Raw genomic sequence first — 7,014 nt, forward strand, 5'->3', positions numbered from 1 at the left:
AGTGGTGTGTGCCACTTTGGGACCACGGCTTTCACAAAGTGGATTTGCCTTCTTCACTGTTTGATGCCTTCTACTTGCTCACTGTTGATGACAGTGAGACCCTATGGGATGGTAGAACAGCAAAATAAAAGGAGTCCAGGGCAAGAATGTCACCATGGATGAAATCAAGTCCCTTACACAAACTACTTGTCTGAGATTGAAAGGAGATATGAAATTTCATTAAGCTGAACCCCTAAAAATAAGTTGAACCCCTAAATCTTTAGGTGTATTTCACTGCAGTTAGCCTATCCTAATCAAGGAGGCTCTCCCTCCCCCTTTTTCCCCCCAGTGAGATGATTTCCCATCCCTCTTGCACTTCCAAAGGAGGGAAGAAGATCATCAATGGCAAAGGGCAGCTGCAGAAGCAACACCCAGAGCCAGCTTCCTACTCAGGAAAGGACACTCTACTTCCTCCTCATGGTTTTGGGTATTCTATAAGTTCAGAGAAACTTCTCTAATAACAAACTATAGAAGTTATCTTTGATATTATAGTCTCTCTTTTTTTGGCATTTTTAATAGAAAATGTTAAAAGATCACCTCATTGTTTTCTAGATTGCAATTTCCATAAAAGCAGGATTGATGTGTTATCTGTCAGTTGCTGAGATACTAATGTGCCTATCACTCTGCAAGTGCTTAATAAATGTTAATTATTTGCAATTTGCAATAAACTACTTGCAAATGCTAAATAAAAGAAGCAAATCTCTTACAATAAACCTAAAAAGTGGTGTTTTCATTTTGTCAGACCCAGAAGCAAACTTGTCTCTTATGTCCTTAGCCAATATCTCTAGCTTTTGTATTTCAACCCAACTAGAATGTTTCTTCCAGTGGCTTCTTGACAGAACATTCCCAGCTGTTTCAGTGCTGCATAGCAAAGCTCTGACAGCTTTCAGAGCAAGAGTCAATATTAGTTAATAATCCATCTACAGTTGCAACTATTTCATTTCATCACAGTGACAACTTATATTCCTCCTGCCCCTGTTTCCTTTGGGACTGGTCTTGCCGAACATCAGTATTCGAAGCGAGGCTCCAAGTTGTGATTATAAATCCCTTTGAGTTATTCACTATTTATTTCCACTCAACATGTTCTAATTAACTCATAATGAATGCTCCATAAATACTGCACATCTTACATTTTTTCATCAGAATTTGGTAGGGAAGAAGTTGTACCACTTTCGGTTAACAAGTCTTCTCTGGACATCTTTCCACATCAAACACATTTGATGCATCTTAGTTTATATCCATCACTCAGCTTCATCAATGACCCAAGTTCTATCCTTCATTCTATAGCAGAATAAATTCACAAGTGCTGACACTTCCATACAGTGAAGCCTCACATACTGCCCAAGGGTTCTCGAGGACTTCCAGTGTGAGAGCATGTGTATGCGTGCATGCAATAACACACAGTGTATTTTCACATATTGTATTCTGAAGAACATCCTGATCTTTGAATAAACCCTCTTATTTTTTGTTTTCATTTGCATTATGGATTTGTTTGAAGAGATTCTAGCAATTGTTTGTGTTCTGGAGACAACCCTACTTATATTGTAGTTGAAATAATACATACATGAATAAATGTATGCTTTTTAGCTTTATGTGGTGTGTGTGTGTGTGTGTGTGTTTTGATCCTTTTGTGTTGCTATACTTTTTAAACAAATTTTGGAATGATCAGAGAATTTTATCAGTAAAAGAAATTTACTGTCCAAATAATTCAACCTCCTTGTCAGAGATTCTTGCAGAGAAGTCGTTTAAAAAAACAAACAAAAAACAAAAGAAAACAAAACAAAAACATGTTTGGCAGATGAGAGGTGCTATGGCCAGTCCTTCTTTGTTGACATTGTTAAATAGAATGTCTGCCTTGCCTTGTTCCTCTATGATTATTGTCCTAGTGATAGGTACTTCTGCTTCAGCAAAATAGTAAAAAGCTCAGAAAGTTCATAACTATTTGGAATAGTTTCCCAATTTGAAATGAATTTGTGGGGCAGCCCGGGTGGCTCAGTGGTTTAGTGCCACCTTCAGCCCAGGGCCTGATCCTGGAGACCCAGGATCGAGTCCCATGTCGGGCTCCCTGCATGGAGCCCGCTTCTCCCTCTGCCTGTGTCTCTGCCTCTCGCTCTCTCTCTCTCTCTCTGTCCTTCATGAGTAAATAATACAATCTTTTGAAAAACTGAAATGAATTTGTGGAGTTGTGTTCACATAATTCTAGATATTTGTGTAACCAAGTTTGAGGCTATTGTTCAAGGACGTACATATTCAGCAGTTAGTATTTCTGACAATCCATCACTGGATCTCAGAGTCGAGGTCCCCAGCTTTAGAAGCATGTTATAGAACATATTAACAAAGCTGTAAAAATTTTATGAGATCATTTTAAAAACATTTTAGGATTTCCCTCAAATGTAGAAATCTAGAGGATTTGTATTTAACCTTTCTCTTTTCACTTTAGATTTAGATGACATACAATAGATCTTTAATTACTCTTTCCACTAGCAGTAGCTTTGGTAAATGCTTAATTTAGGAAATCATAATATGGGCAGGATAGAAGCAAAGTATTTCTCAGGTGGTAGCAGCAGTTTTACATTGATCTGGGCCAGCCAAAGCTCTAACTTTGTTGGATTGTGACAACAAATGTGGTTGTTTAAACTTATTTTGAAGTCCTTTAAACAGGGTTTATTTCATATATGTCAATTTTATGCTAAAACAAAAATTCTAAGTGACAGAACTCTGTCAAATTGTACAGCAGAGGTTGTAAAAAACACTAAAAAAAGAGAGCTGAATGTCAAATCCTAAATATGTATTCATTATAATTAGTCAGAATGATATTAAAATTTAAAGGATCACAAAACAAAAAAAAAATGATTTTAAGTCTTCCAAAATAAGTGAAATGGCAGTATTTCACTCCATCTTCTCTTAATCCTTAGGGTTATGGTAAGTGATAGAAGCTTCGTCTTAAAAGATGATTCAATTTGAATTATTTGATAGGCTTAAGACCTAAGATTTCAGAGGATCAGAAACATCTTGGGTAAAGACTAAAATGGGGGTAAATCATGGCACTTGAGTTGTGCTCTAAGGAGATAATCTAGGAATAAAACAATGACTAGAATGACAGAAGAATGCAAAGGAAATAAACCCTTGAGTCCAGAACATTGACAGGGCTTGAAGCTAGTTACTGACAGGGGAGAAGAACAATGATAAATCAAAGATGACAAGAAATTAACTTGGAAATTGAAAAATGAGAGCATCGCAAAGATTACATGGAATTTGATAAGATAGAGGTTTAAGCTTTAAGAAAGCAAACTAGAGCAAATTGGATAATTCTGTGTCTAGCCAACAGTTATCTCTGATGAAATGTTGTGAAGATAAAGGAGAATTGTTCATCTCTCAGTGTCAAAGTAAAATAAACATATTTGCTTCAAAATTACAAAAAGCAACACTATTTTTGACATGTTATTAAAAGAGTCTTCACATTTTTGGCAACTTGGGTAGACTTTTAACTGTAGAGAATATTCTGTGGTAAATATGATTAGATTTCCAATGATTACCCTTGCAAATTAGGTAAAACTTAGCAAGTTTTTGAGTATTACTTTTTCACCTAGCATGAATCTAAAATTTACATTCTGCACAATCATACTTCACAAAAACACTTCCTAGATTTAGTCACATAAACTGGAACAAAGGGATAAAAAATAAGCAACAATTCTTATCTAGTTAGTTCTTCCCATTAGTAGTTATTAAAAAACAAACAAAACCAAGCAAACAAACACCTAATTGGCTGAGTTTGAGGTGTCTATTTCCTCCATTTCTCACGTGACTTTGCTTTCAACTCAGTATTCAGTTATGTAAAAAAAGAAAATATGATGGAAAAGAAAATTACTGGGTGCTGTTGTGTCTAATAGATGATGTTTAACACAGTGATGAAAAGAAAATATGTACTTGAACAGAAATTTTATGATTGAGGTCAATTATACCCTTGGGAAAGGCAAATCCTATTGAATATGGAGTATGTTGAAATGTTCATGTTATTTCACATGTTTTGGGTCTTTTCTATTTTTTCTTTTTAAGGAGGTTTTTCCCATTATTTAAAAACCCAATGGGATTGTAATGGAACTGGGAAATGTAATCCATATGTTTTGGAACCTATTACAATTAAGTCATCAAATTACCATTGAAAATATTTTGACCATTTAAAATGCAAGATCTTTTTATAAATGTATATACATCCACACAAGAAAATAATGTTGAACTCATAGAATTAGTTTCTGGTTAAATATTTCACTTCCAAATACTTATTTTCACTTTAATGTTAAATGGCATGTTAACCAAATACATGATATTATAATAGTAGTGCGTATTAAATAATTATTGCTAATTTGTCATTATTAATAAAATATTAAATTATCAAGAACAATTTACTATTAAGTAGGCAAAAACTTATTCAGGGTTCATGTATTTATCAGCTATTCATTATCTAAACATGTAAATATTGCTGCAAATAAATTTTCCTGAGGGCAAAATACTTTCAAGTATACTCAAATCTGGTCTGCTCATGTCCTTGGAAAAAATAATCTTTTTTAGGCAAACAACAGAGGGTAATATTTGGTGTATTTGTTATAATACCTATTGGATAAATTCTTCATTCCATCCCATTGACCTATAAGTGTAATATTCCATACTTTCATGAAAATATTTCATAGAAAAGTTGATTTCTCTTCTTCATTGAGCAAGAATATCTATTCCCATATCCATTAACTTGTCTCTGGCATTAAACAGGCTATTTAGAAAAAAATCCATATATGTTATATACATCATGTTGTTGGAAGAATTCTCTACTTTGCAGCCATCATGGATACTGCTGGATCTGGGTTATCATTTCTCCTTTGCAGGTGAGGTCAGTTAAGTTTCATTCACTGAGTGAATCATATCAAGGGTTGGGTCTTTCTAGAATCCTCTTCCTTTGCTTAAATACCCTTGTGGGTATTGAAACTGTTTTTCACTTTTTCTTAAAAGTTAATCTTAGTTAAGATTAAAAGAATTTTAACAAATATTTCTGACATTAGAGAGTATTTATTCAGGGAACTCCAAATTTGAATGCTGCAGTAAATTATATACTGAAAGGATATCACAGCATTTGTTTTTCCTAAGGAAACACATTGAGCTGCCACAGCAGTAGAGAAACTTTGAGCATTTATGAAAATATAAAATGTAAATTGCACGGTATTGGTATAGAAACATTCTTTAAGCATAATGTTTATTCACTTGTACAGAAATATTAGTATAATTTATTATAAATATACTTTGCATTTGAAAGTTTCCCACGAAACCTACATTTTTATAATTCTTCTTGTACATTAGGAGCAAAAAATGTAGATGATGTCACATGTGATTTCTATACATGTCTATCATGTCATGTTATGGTTTTCTTTGTGGAGGGCAAGGGCATCACTGTAACAACTACTGTGTGTGTAATCACACATGTACTGCTACTGGTGTGTGGAGATAGCATGATCTGTTTGTAGAAACATAGAATATAGCCATATGGTTTAGATTCTGGAATGTGTATAATGAAATCATTTGCAGCCCTACCCTGAACTTCCACAGAGAAAAGTTGCACAGATGGGAGAAACTCACAGGCATTGTAGTATAGAAGCTCTTTACGGGGCGGGGGGGGGGGGGGGGGGCTGAGATAAACTGATAAAGCAGAAATATCCTCTCCTTACAGTTGGGAATACTGTGTTTTGGAAGGAACATAGGTAGGCCTGGAGTCAGACAGATAGAATTGCAGCGTTTCCATGCGGATAAATTATTCCACCTTTCTGACTCTAAGTGTCTCTATTTTTAAAAAAGAAATCAGACTATTGAACTTTTACATGCATTCATATAAAAATGCTTAGAAAATCATAACATGCAATAATTAGTCGTACATGGTTTCATTTCCCTTCCAATCATCCTACCATATATGGAATGTCACTTTAAGTCATTACAGGTTTTTTTTTTTTTAAATAAATGGTCAGTTAAAATCAAAGTGAAATAAAGGTTGTCTACAAAACACATAGAAGCAATAGTCATCACAGTAATAGAAGAAATTATGTGCCATGTTGTACAGAGGCAGGAACCCCCCCACACACACACAGAGCTTCATGCACACACAGATAATATTAGAGCCATATAGTTCAATACTGAAATGGACTTCTCTTATAAGAACATATGAGCAGAGATGTACTAGGCAGTGCACAATTTGCTGCCTGACAATGTCGCATGTGTTCTGACAGGGCATAACCAGATTAAGCACACCAGGAGAAGGAATGTGAGAGGCAGCTTGACTCCATAAGGCACTTCATCTATAAAAACTGGGGAACAGGAAACCTTAGTAGAATGTTTGTCACAGGTGAGCTTCCTAGATGAGAAAGGTAACTTATTAGAAAGAAGAACTTCAGGAGCTGGACAATCACTTTTTTTTTTTCCTACTGAAAACTTCAGCTTCATTGAGCCACCTCTTCAGTCCTACAAACGAGAGTAGGAACTGCACCTCCAGGGGCCATTGACAGTGTCTCTCCTCACCTGATTTCAGTGGGGGAGAGAAAAAAAAAATAAGAAGCAAGCAAGCAACTTGGGAGCCTACAATAAGTTGAAGGCTCATAAATAATATCCCTTTTACCTCAGAAGAATCCTGTGACAGATAATATATATGAAGAGTAAGTCATCCAGATTGCCCAGCTCTAAAGAACTGCAGTCTTGTGATTCAAATTAAATTTTATTGGCTCTGAAACTATGACCTTAACACCTTCTAGCTCCCCCGAAAATTTATAGAAGTTTTAATGCTCCTATTTAAAGAGAAACAAAAATATGACTCCTTCTGTGGAAGGTGAACCAATAATAACTTACTTGGAAAGGAAAGCCTAAGTAGAACCATTTGAGAACTTGAAGGCAGTCTTGATAACTGGTAGTTACTGAAAGCTATGTACAAAGCATTGTGCTAGTTAC

General features: G+C 35.1%; 1 non-coding gene across 1 annotated transcript; it reads right to left on the reverse strand.

The window, feature by feature from the left end:
• Window positions 1-323: 323 nt before the first annotated feature.
• Window positions 324-535, reverse strand: LOC119867111. The gene has a single exon (XR_005382483.1). It is a non-coding gene; the product is annotated as a small nucleolar RNA U3 (small nucleolar RNA).
• Between the last annotated feature and the right edge of the window lie 6,479 nt (window positions 536-7,014).

The sequence above is a fragment of the Canis lupus genome, chromosome 31, assembly GCF_011100685.1.
Source record: "Canis lupus familiaris isolate Mischka breed German Shepherd chromosome 31, alternate assembly UU_Cfam_GSD_1.0, whole genome shotgun sequence".
Classification (NCBI taxonomy): Eukaryota; Metazoa; Chordata; class Mammalia; order Carnivora; family Canidae; genus Canis; species Canis lupus.